Source organism: Cebus imitator, unplaced genomic scaffold, assembly GCF_001604975.1.
Source record: "Cebus imitator isolate Cc_AM_T3 unplaced genomic scaffold, Cebus_imitator-1.0 Scaffold496, whole genome shotgun sequence".
Classification (NCBI taxonomy): domain Eukaryota; kingdom Metazoa; phylum Chordata; class Mammalia; order Primates; family Cebidae; genus Cebus; species Cebus imitator.
Genome location: NW_016107811.1, coordinates 239,074 through 251,528, shown reverse-complemented (window position 1 = coordinate 251,528; position 12,455 = coordinate 239,074). Strand labels below are relative to the sequence as shown.

General features: G+C 43.3%; 1 protein-coding gene across 1 annotated transcript in view; it reads right to left on the bottom strand.

The window, feature by feature from the left end:
* Nucleotides 1-12,455, bottom strand: part of SNX6 (sorting nexin 6) — a 62,820-nt gene that overhangs the window by 42,065 nt on the left and 8,300 nt on the right. The window lies entirely within an intron of this gene.

Here is a 12,455-nt window from a genome sequence, read left to right as displayed (position 1 = left end):
AAAAAAAAAAAAAAATTAGCCAGATGTGGTGGTGTACACCTGTGGTCTCAGTACATGGGAAGCTGAGGGAGGAGGCTTGCTTGAGCCTACAAGGTCAAGGCTACAGTGAACAGTGATCGTGCCACTGCACTCCAGCCTGGATGACAGAGCAAGACCTTGTCTCTCAAAAAACAAAACAAAAACCCAAAACAACAACAACAAAAACCTAAGACAGTGGTCCATCTGAGTTCAAGAGGTCTAAAATTAAGGAACGTGTCTGCCTTGAAGCACAAGAAAATAATAAAAAGACTATCGATCAACAATTTTAATTCTTACCTCTTTATATTTGGGAATATACATAAAAACTATCAAATATAATTAAATGTATTAATGTAAAGTGCTAAGAAAGTAACTCCATAAGCTACATTTGAAATGGATATGTTCCCTATTTGGTGCTTCTACTTTCTCATTTATAAGAAGACTCTTCTATTTATGATTTTTAAACTTCATCTGTTTTTCTTTCTTTTTTTTTTTTTAAAGATGGGGTTTCACCATGATGGCCAGGCTGATCCTGAACTCCTGACCTTAGGTGATCCACCCACCTCAGCCTCCCAAAGTGCTAGGATTACAGGCATGAACCACCGTGCCCGGCTGTTTTTCTTACTCTTTAAACAATAAACATTTTAACTTGTTTGGGTAATTCTGACTTAGGTAAAGAGTCAAAACCCTAAAAGACAAGTCTTAGCAAGCTGCAAAGACATAAAACACATTGTTTGAAAGACAGTACTCTAGGTGGAAAAACCTAGAACTTACTTTAAGAATCTCACCTAGTCATTAGTATCTCAAATTTTAATCATATTGTAAATGAAAAAAATGCTGAACGCAAAGCTGTTTACTCAATAATTTCAAACTGTGTGTGTGTGTGTGTGTGTGTGTGTGTGTGTGTGTGTGTGTGAACATTTTACTTTTTGTTTTGGGGATGGGGTCTCACTCTCTTGCCCAGGTTGGAGTGCAGTGGTGTGATCTCTGTTCACTACCACCTCTGCCTTCTGAGTTCAAGTGATTCTCCCACCTCAGATATAGGCACGGGCCCCCACACCCAGCTAATATTTGTATTTTTTGGTAGAGACAGGGTTTTGCCATGTTGGTCAGGCTGGTCTTGAACTCATGACCTCAAGTGATCCACCCATCTTGGCGCATTCAAAACTGTTTGAGCTCAGGAGTCTGAGATCAGCTTAGCCAACAAGGCAAAACCCCATCTCTACAAAAAATACAAAATTAGCTGGGCATGGTGTTGCCCATCTGTAGTCCCAGCTATTTGGGAGGCTGAGGTGGTGGGATGGCTTGAGCCCAAGAGATGGAGGTTACAGTGAGCTGAGATTGCACCACTGCACTCCAGCCTGGGCAACGAAGTCAAACTCTGTCTCCAAAAAAATTCAAAAGTGGGGCCAGGCGAGGTGGCTCAGGCCTATAATCCCAGCACTTTGGGAGGCCAAGGCAGGCACATCATGAGGTCAGGAGTTCGAGACCATCCTGGCCAACATGGTGAAACCCCATCTCTACTAAAAATACAAAAAATTAGCTTGGCATGGTGGTGTGTGCCTGTAGTCCCAGGTACTTGGGAGGCTGATGCAGAATTGCTTGAACCTGAGAGGCGGAGGTTGCAATGAGCCGAGATCGCACCACTGTACTCCAGCCTGGTGACAGCGAGACTCCATTTCAAAAAAAAAAAAAAGAAAAGAAAAAGAAAAGAGAGAACTCTGTTTCTTTATTTTTTTTAAATCACATTCAGGCTACTTTTTTTTTTTTTTTCCTATTTCCTTTTTAAAATTTTTTTATTTTTAAATAGAGACAGGATCTAGCTATGTCGCCCAGGCTGGTCCTGAACTCCTCAGCTCAAGCAATCCTTTCACCTCGGCCTCCTAAAGTGCTGGGATTACATGCATGAGCCACTGAGCCCAGCCAGGCCACTTTTAAGATGTTTATTGTGATAGGCTGAATAATGGCTTCCAGGAAGTATCTATATCCAAATTCCAGGGAACTATAAATGTTACCTTAAATGTCAATAAAGAACTTTGCAGATGTCATTCAATTATGAATTTTGAGATGGAGATTTTGAGATCATCCCAGATTATCCACGTGGGCCTTAAACGCCATCACGTTATCTTTTTTTTTTTTTTTTTTTCTCCCTGCAATGAAGTCTCACTTTGTCCCTTAGGCTGAAGTACAGTAGCACGATCTCAGCTCACTACAACCTCGGCCTCCCAGATTCAAGTGATTCTCCTGCCTCAATCTCCCAATAGTTGGACTACAGGGGCATACAACCATACTCAGCTAATTATTATTATTATTTTTTTTTTTGAGACGGACTTTTGCTCATTGCCCAGGCTGGAATGCAAATGAGTGATCTCGGCTCACTGCAACCTCCGCCTCCTGGGTTCTAGCAATTCGTCCTGCCTCAGCCTCCTTAGTAGCTGGGGTTATAGGGGTCTGCCAACACGCCCTGCTAATTTTTTCTATTTTTAATAGAAATGAGGTTTCACTATGTTGGCCAGGCTGGTCTCGAACTCCTGACCTCAGGCAACGCACCCACCTCAGCCTCCCAAAGTGCTGGGATTACAAACGTGAGCCACTGTGTCTGGCTTAATTTTTGCATTTTTAGTAGAGATGGGGTTTCACCATGTTGGCCAGGCTGGTCTTGAACTCCTGACTTCAGGTGATCTACCCGCCTCAGCCTCCCAAAGTGTTGGGATTACAAGTGTGAACCACCACACCCGGCCAGCACATGTTAACTTTATATATAAAAGGCAGAGGCTGGGCGCAGTAGTTCACGCCTGTAATCCCAGCATTTTGGGAGGCCGAGGTAGGTGGATCACGAGGTCAGGAGTTCAAGATTAGCCAGAGCAAGATGCTGAAACTCCGCCTCTGCTAAAAATACAAAAATTAGCTGGGCATGGTAGCAGACGCCTGTAATCCCAACTACTTGGAAGGCTGAGGCAGGTGGATCAGTTCTTGGAATAATAACTATGGCATTTTTCCACTTCTTATGTTTTCATTGCTTAGTCTAGCATTTCCAAAACACACCCTATAAGAATCAACCTGGTTTGCTTGTCAATACAGAATCTGGCTGGGCATGGCAGCTCACACCTGTAATCCTAACACTTTGGGAGGCTGAGGCAATTGGGTCACTTGAGCTCAGGAGTTCAAGACCAACCAAGGCAACACGGCAAAACCCTGTCTCTAAAAAAAAATAAAAACAGTAACAAAAACAAAAACAAGCCCAGCAAAATGACACACACTATAGCCTCAATCTCATGGGTTCAAGCAATCCTCCTGCCTCAGTCCTCCAAGTAGCTAGGACCACAGGTGTGTGTCATCACGCTGGGCTAATTTTGGTATTTTTAGTAGAGATGGGGTTTCACGACGTTGGTCAGGCTGGTCTTGAACTCCTGACCCCAGGTAATCCACCAAGAAGCGCCACTGCACTCCAGCCTGAGTGACAAAGTGAGACTCTGTCTCACAAAAAACCCTCAAAACCAGAAACAGAATCCCAGCTCTATCAAAACAGGATCTTCAGGCAAAGGGCCTCAAAATCTGTAACTGAAAACACCAGCAGACATTTTCAGGGATCTCCTTGACTTTATATTCTGTCAAAATTTCCTCTCAGTTGTTAATACGTTGTTCTAAATGTGTATATAAAAGATTTTTGCCAGGCCAGCCAAGGTGGCTCATGTCTGGAATTCCTACACCTTGGGAGGCCAAGATGGGAGGACCGCTTGAGCCCAGGAGTTTGAGACCAGCCTCAGCAACATGGTGAGACCTGTCTCTACAAAATAAAAAAGTTAGCTTGGCATGGTGGCACATGTTTGTAGTCCCTGTTACTCAGGAAGCTGTGGTAGGAAGATCATTTGTGCCCAGGAGTTTGAGGTTGCAGTGAGTTAACGACTGCACCAGTGCACTCCAGTCTAGGTAACACAGTAAGACCCTGTTTCACAAATTTCACATCTATATGTATATTTTTGCTTTCAGATTTTTTTTTAAACTGACCTTTCAGAGATATCTACATTTGAGAAGACGTTATTTATTCTTCCAATTTAAGATTATTCCAAGTTATTAAAACGATTCTTTCTCTTCCATTTCCTTATCCTTCTATACTAAATACATTGTTTCCCTTATTTACTTATTTTTTTTGGAGACGGAGTCTCGCTCTGTCACCTAGGCTGGAGTGCAGTGGCGCGATCTTGGCTTACTGCAACCTCTGCCTCCCAGGTTCAAACCATTCTGTTGCCTCAGCCTCTCAAATAGCTGGGACTATAGGCGTGTGCCATCACGCCCCCAGCTAGTTTTTATATTTTTGGTAGAGATGGGGTTTCATTGTGTTAGGCCGGGTGGTCTTGATCTTGCAATCCACCTGCCTCAGCCTCCCAAAGTGGTGGGATTACAGGCATGAGCCACCCCACCTATTGTTTTTTTGACAGCACAACACTTGGCTTCTTAAATTTTAACTTTCATGTATATAAAATATCCCTGTACTATGCATGTAACACTTTTATTTAGGTATAATTTACATACAATAAAATGAAGATTTTCAGTATATGTTTGGAGAGTTTTAACAAACATATAGGCCACCTACCATACTCTTGGGCTTAAGTGATCCTCCTGCCTCAGCCTCCTAAGCAATCGGGACCACAGGTGTCCACCACATCAGGCTAATTTTTTAAGAGATGGAGTCTCCCTATGTTGGCCAGGCTGGTTTCAACCTCCTGTGCTTAAGTGATCCTCCCACTTTGGCCTCCCAAAGTGCTGGGATTATAGGCGTAAGCCACTGCACCAGGCTAAATTCTCTCTTGTATACCTTATTAAAGCATGTTATCCATGAATATATTGCCTTAAGAGCTATTAACTCAACCTACCATTTGTCTTTTCCTCTTCTTTTTTTTTTTTTTTTTTTTTTTTTTTTTTTTTTTTTTCTTTTTTTTTTCTTTTTTTTTTTTTTTTTTTTTTTTTGAGACGGAGTTTCGCTCTTGTTCCCCAGGCTGGAGTGCAATGGCGCGATCTCGGCTCACCGCAACCTCCGCCTCCTGGGTTCAGGCAATTCTCCTGCCTCAGCCTCCTGAGTAGCTGGGATTACAGGCACGCGCCACCATGCCCAGCTAATTTTTTGTAGTTTTAGTAGAGACGGGGTTTCACCATGTTGACCAGGATGGTCTTGATCTCCTGACCTCGTGATCCACCCGCCTCGGCCTCCCAAAGTGCTGGGATTACAGGCTTGAGCCACCGCGCCCGGCCTCTTTCTTGTTTTTTTCTTGAGACAGAGTCTCGCTGTGCTGCCCAGGTTGGAGTGCAATGGTGCAATCATAGCTCCTATAGCCTCATACTCCTGGGCTTAAGCAATCCTCCCTCCTCGGCCTCCACAAGTGTTAGGATTAAAGGCGGGTGACCTACCTCACCTGGCCTAAATCCTATTTTTAATAACCAAGATGTATAATGGAAAAGCCAGTCTCCAAAATAAAATCACCCGCACTATCAGCACAAAATTTAACTGAAAAGTTAATATGCTATCATATTTCATCAGTTCTAGATGCATATTTCTTATACCTTAACATTATCTAAAACAGACATTTCTTTTTTTTTTTTCCTTTGAGACGAGTCTCACTCTGTTGCAGGCTGGAGTGCAATGGTGGGATCTCAGTTCACTGCAATCTCTGCCTCCTGGGTTCAAGCAATTCTCCTGTTAGTAGAGATGCAGTTTCATCATGTTGGCCAGGATAGTCTCGATTTCCTGACCTCATGACCCACCCACCCCAGCCTCCCAAAGTGCTGGGATTACAGGCATGAGCCACCTTGCCCGGCCAGGAATGTCTTTGAATTGATGACAAATTACAATTTAATTTTAATTAACTAGCAATGTTTTTTTTTTTTTTTTTTGAGAGGGAGCCTTGTTTGGTCCGCCAGGCTAGTATGTAGTGGTGCGATCTCGGCTCACTGCAACCTCCAACTCCCGGGTTCAATCAACTCTCCTGCCTCAGTCTCCCAAGCAGCTGGGATTACAGGCATGCACCACCAGGCCCAGCTAATTTTTATATTTTTTGTAGAGACAGGGTTTCACCATGCTGGCCAGGATGGTCTTGAACTTCTGACCTCAGGTGATCTGCCCACCTCAGCCTCCCAAAGTGCTGAGATTACAGGTGTGAGCCATCATGCTTGGCCCATTTTTCTTTTCTTAATGGTACATAAAAAAAGATAGTCTTTCAATCAACTGTACCTCAGATTTAATGAAATATATTGCAGATTTTTAAATTTTAGGTTCAGAGTCTTGCACTGTTGCCCAGGCTGGAATGTGGTGGCACAATCATAGCTCTTTTTTTTTAATTTTTTTTTTTTTTAAGATGGGGTTTCACCATGATGGCCAGGCTGGTCTTAAACTCCTGACCTCAGGTGATCCACCCACCTCAGCCTCCCAAAGTGCTAGGATTACAGGCGTGAGCCACCGCGCCCAGCTCAATCATAGCTCATTTTAACCCTGAACTCCTGGGCTCAAGTAATCATTCCGTCTCAGCCTTCCAAGTAGCTGGGACTACAGGTGCACACCACCATGCCCAGTTAATTTCTGAGATGGAATCACCATGTTGCCCAGGCTGGTCTTGAGCTAGTGGGTTTAAGTGATCCTCCCCACTACCGTGTTTGGTCTCCCGAGGCACTGGGATTACAGGTTTGAGATTTAGTGTTCATTACATAAAATGCACACAAATTATCCAGGTATATTTTCTTCCTGGTTTAAAGAAAAGTCAGTCATTTTAGAGGGTTTTATTAAGGACAAGGTCAAGCAATTTGTGTTTCATAAAAATTTAACTGGCTAGCTGGCCGGGTGCAGTGGCTCACGCCTGTAATCCTAGCACTTTGGGAGGCCGAGGTGGGTGGATCACCTGAGGTCAGGACTTCAAGACCAGCCTGGCCATCATGGAGAAACCCCATCTTAAAAAAAAAAAAAAAAAAAAAAAAAATTTAACTGGCTGGGCGCAGTGGCTCACGCCTATAATCCCAGCACTTTGGGAGACTGAGGCAGGAGGTTCACAAGGTCAGGAATTCAAGACCAGCCCAGCCAAAATGGTAAAATCCCATCTCTACTAAAAATACAAAAAAAAAAATTAGCTGGGTGTGGTGGTGGGCACCTGTAATCCCAACTACTCGGGAGGCTGAGGTAGGAGAATTGCTTGAACCCAGGAGGTGGAGGATGCAGTGGGCTGAGATCATACCACTGTCCTCCAGCCTGACAGAGTGAGACTCTGTCTCAGGAAAAGAAAAATAATAGTCAACTTTCTGCAACTAGTGAGTTCAGTTTGAAGAAATTTCTAGTTAGGCTACATTCAATGGCTTAATTTTTTTCTGGGCCAATATACATTGTACTGTCTTTTGTCAGAGGATGACTAGGTAAAACAGTTGTGTCGCTGGTCAAGAGAAAGATTATGACAAAAAAAATATGGATAAAGTAACATAAATGTAGTATCATTAGAGGAATAATTTAAAGACCCCGACCTGTTGTTCCATATGTAATTACTTAGTAAAAGGCCAGGCAGGGTAGCTCACGCCTGTAATCCCAGTACTTTGAGAGGCCAACGTGGAAGGATCACTTGTGGCCAGGAGTTCGAGGCCAGCATGGACAACATAGTGAGATCTCATCTCCACAAATTTAAAAATTAGCTGGGTGTAATGGTGCACACCTGTAGTCCCAGCTACTCAGGAGGCTGAGGCTATAGTGAGCTGTGATTGTGCTACTGTACTCCAGCCTAGGTGACAAAGTGAAGCCTGTCTCAAAAAAAAGAAAGACTTAGGAAGACATTCACTACTAGTTACTACACTGACTAGTGTACTACAAAGTATGTAGCTCAGAACATCCCTAAAAAGTCAGTTGTTCATATTTTCCCAGAAAAGCAAATGTAGAGAGATGGACAAGTGGATGGGATGGGGCAAAGAGGAAGAAAATGACTTACAACAGTCTCCCAATTGATCTCTTATTTCAGCCCTTGTTCCTCAAAAATTCCCTAAATTTGCCCCTCATAAATGTATTCTCTATAGAGCCACCATTATGGTATCATTAAACTAGAAATTATTCCTCTGTAAGGAGTTTCCACTTGAAGAAAAGCTGAACATCTTACAGTGGCCTACCATGCACTATAAAATCTCCATCTGATATCATCTGACTAATTTACCACTCCTCTGGCTCACTATAGTCCTGCCATATAGCCTCACTTTTTTTTTTTTTGTGAGACAAGAGTCTCACTCTGTCCCCCAGTTTGGAGTGCAGTGGCACAATATCGGCTCACTGCAACCTCTGCCACCTGGGTTCAAGCAATTCTGCCTCAGCCTCCCAAGTAGTTGGGATCACAGACATGAGTCACCACACCCAGCTAATTTTTGTATTTTTAGTAGAGACAGGGTTTCACCATGTTGACCAGGCTTGTCTCGACCTCTTGACCTCACGTGATCCACCCACCTCGGTCTCCTAAAGTGCTGGCGTTACAGGCATGAGCCACTGCGCCTGGCCCTCCTTATTTTTTGAACACACAAATATGCTGCTGTCTCAGGGAGTCTGCACCCCCTTGTTCCCCCTGCCTGGAACACTCTGCCCCCAGATATCTATCTGCACAGCTCACATCCTTCAAGTCCTCAAGTCGTCCTCAGCAAGGCCTTTCCTAGCTGCCCTATCTAAAAGTAAAGCTTAAACCACCCTCCCTTCCTGGCACAAAAATCCCTACTCCTCCCTCATTTTAGTTCCTAACGCTTACTCAAAACCTAATATACTTTACTTTTTTAAAATGTCTGTTCATGACTATAATTCAGCTCCATGAAAACATAGATTTTTGTCTGGTTTGTTCACTGCTATACTCCCAATGATGGTTCTCAACAAATATTTGTGGAATGTAAAGGAGGGAAGAGGAAAAAAGAAAGGTGATAACCATAACTGGGCCACAAAACTATTTCCAGTTAATTATAGCACAATCAATGAAAAACCCCATGATAGTAGTAAATTTCATTGGCTGGGCACCGTGGCTCATGCCTATAATCCCAGCACTTTGGGAGGCCGAGGCAGGCATGAGGTCAGGAGTTGAGACCAGTCTGGCCAACATGGTGAAACACCATCTCTACAAATACAAAAATTAGCTGGATGTGGTGTCTGGCGCCTGCAATCCCAACTACTAGGAAGGCTGAGGCAGGAGAATCTTTTGAACCCGGGAGACAGAGGTTGCAGAGAGCTGAGATAGTGCCATTATACTCCAGCCTGAGTGACAGAGCAAGACTCCGAAAAAAAAAAAAAAAAAAGAAAGAAAGAAGTAAATTTGATTAAGCTTATTTTTCAGGTCAAATTTCATACCTATTTAACTCCTAGTCCAGTTGTGATTTTGGAAGTCCTGTAATACATCATTTCCATCACTAGTGTATGTCCTCCATACCAAGCAGTCAAATCAGTGGTTGATAATACACATATTTTCTAGAAATTGATATTTAATATCAGATTTTCTCTCACACATCATACCAGAAACAACAAAAAATTACTTGAGTAATACCAATGGAAGGCTGAGGTGGGCAGATCACTTGAGGTCAGGAGTTTGAGACCAGGCTTGCCAACCATGATGAAACCCTGTCTCTGCTAAAAATACAAAAATTAGCTGGGCACAGTGGTGCATGCCTGTAGTCCCAGCTACTGGGGAGGCTGAGGCAGAAGGATCACTTGAACCCAGGAGGCGGAGGCTGCAGTGAGCTGAGATCACACCACTGCACTCTAGCCTCAGTTACAGAACAAGACTCCGTCTAAGAGAGCTGACTTTCTAGGCAATACAGTAATATTCAGTTATTTAATAAACTTTTTTTCAGCACTTATATGCAAACAACTGTCCCAGGTATTATGAAAGATTTAAAGTAAACAAAAAGCCCTGTCTTCAAGAAATCTGTTTGCAATAAGGAAGACAATTAACTTTATGTAATATAATACAAAATTAGCTGCTTCTCCCCACCACTTTTACCACAAGTAAAGTTTGACCTCATCAACACCTCCAATGCTGTGACCTTTCCATTTATTTCCAGTCTGTCGGCATTCTCTCTGCTTCACTCCTTTTCCAATCCACTCCACAACATGCCATTCCAGTATCTTTCCTGCTGGTCCCTTCAACTCCCATTGCTCTTTTACCATACCTGGCTTACAAATTCCCATACTCAGGATCTATTTATCTTTTATTTATTTTTTTTATACAGACGAAGTCTCACTATGTTACCCAGGCTGGTCTTGAGCTCCTGCGCTGAAGTGATCCTCCTGCCTTAGCCTCCCAGCATGAGTCACCTGGCCTCAAGATCAACATCATCTTCAACTTTTACATTTGGGTTACTGAGTATCGCTAGAGAAAAGTCACCATTGTTTGTACTGTTCCACTTCAAATTAATGGTCTCCAAACTGTGTATGCTCTTTCTTCTTTTGTCGTTTTAAATTTTTTATTTTATTTTTTGCATATGCTCTTAAAACCACTCAGCAGTCCAGCCCTTAACAACTCTGCTCAGCTCCCCTTTTAATTCCCTGCAGAAACAATTCCAACTTTTACTACCACATTACACCCCACCCTCAGCAAGTGACCTTGCCTCCTCCAGCCCATAGAAATAAATGCCAGCAGCTGTTTATTCTCTCAGGCCCACCAACAAACCTTTTTATAAATAAATTTTGGCTCACAACTGGTCGTGGTGGTGCATGCCTGCAGTCCCAGCTACTTGGGATGCTGAAGTGGGAGGATCACTTGAGCCCCAGGAGGTCGAGGCTGCAGTGAGCTGTGATGGTGCCACTGCACGCCGGCCTGGGAAACAGAGCAAGACCGTCTCAAAAAACAAAAACAAAACCCTTTAAATGAGTACCTAATTTCCAAACCAATGATACTTTTCAGTCTTCTTGGCCTCTCTGCAGTATTCTGCCTTGGTATCATTCTGACCACTCCTTCCTTAAAATTATCTCAACTTCTAAAAAATTATTTTTGAAACTGAAGATGGGACGTGGTGGCTCATACCTGTAATCTCAGAACTTTGGGAGGCTGAGGTGGGTGAATCACTTGAGGCCAAGAGTTTGAGACCAGCCTGGGCAACATGATCAAACCCTGTGTCTACTAAAAATACAAAAATTAGCCGGGCGTGGTGGTACATGCCTGTAATCTCAGCTACTCAGGAAGCTAAGGCAAAAGAAATTGCTTGAATCTGGGAGGCAGAGGTTGCAATGAGCTGAGATTGTGCCACTGTATTCCAACCTGGGTGATAAAATGAGACTCTCCCTAAAAAAAAAAAAAAAAAAAAAAAAAATTGAGATAGGGGTATCACTCTGTCACCCAGGCTGGCGTGCAGTGGTACAATCATAGCTTACTACAGCATCAAACTCCTATGCTCAAGCAATCTTCCTGCCTCAGCCTCCCAAGTAGCTAGGACAAAAGGCAGGTGTGACCACACCCTACTAATTTTTATTTTTTGTAGAGACAGGATCTCACTATGTAGTCCAAACCGGTCTCAAACTCCTGGGCTCAAGTGATCCTCTTGCCTCAGCCTCTGAGTGCTGGGATCATAGGCATGAGCTACCGCACCAGCCTCTCTCAACTTCTCCGATTCGCCTCCTACCCTTCTCAGCCCCATTAAGCAATCATCTTTAGTCAGATCCTTAAATGCTGGTTTCCCTTGGGTGCTATCTAATGTTGGAAATATCAGCAGCCATTCTCAACTAACAATTCCCAAATAATGTATCTCCAATTCAGACCTTTTATTCTAAGTTTCCAATTTGAATTTCAAGTTACCAACTAGACATAGCCACCTGGATGTATTCACCCACTTATTAAATCACTTAGTGCCCTCAATGTATCAAGCACTGTCCTACATGTTAGGGAGACAGCAGTGAAGAGACACAACCCTCAACTTACAGATCTTACATTCTAATTTGGTGGGGTAGGTTAGATGCCTCATAGGCACTTTAAATCCAACATACCGGGAACCAGACTTATTATCTAATGTCTAACCCTGCTCTTCCTTCCTATATTCTATGTTTTCTCCTTCTCCCGTGCCCAGCCCATGTACTTATTCAGTCACTACATCCTGTCAATTCTATCTCCTAACCATCTCCTTACTACATCCCTTCCTTCATCCCTCTTCGATTGCCTTAGTTCTACCTTCCTCATTTCTCATCTGGACTGTTCCATTAGCCTGTTAACTGGCTTCTTTGCTTTCTGAAAGGAAGCATCAATCTACTCTCTACATTAGAATAATCTACAATGCTATTTTTTTTTTTTTTTGAGACAGAGTTTCGCTCTTGTTCCGCAGGCTGGAGTGCAATGGCGCGATCTCAGCTCACCGCAACCTCCACCTCCTGGGTCCAGGCAATTCTCCTGCCTCAGCCTCCTGAGTAGCTGGGATTACAGGCATGCGCCACCACACCCAGCTAATTTTTGTATTTTTAGTAGAGA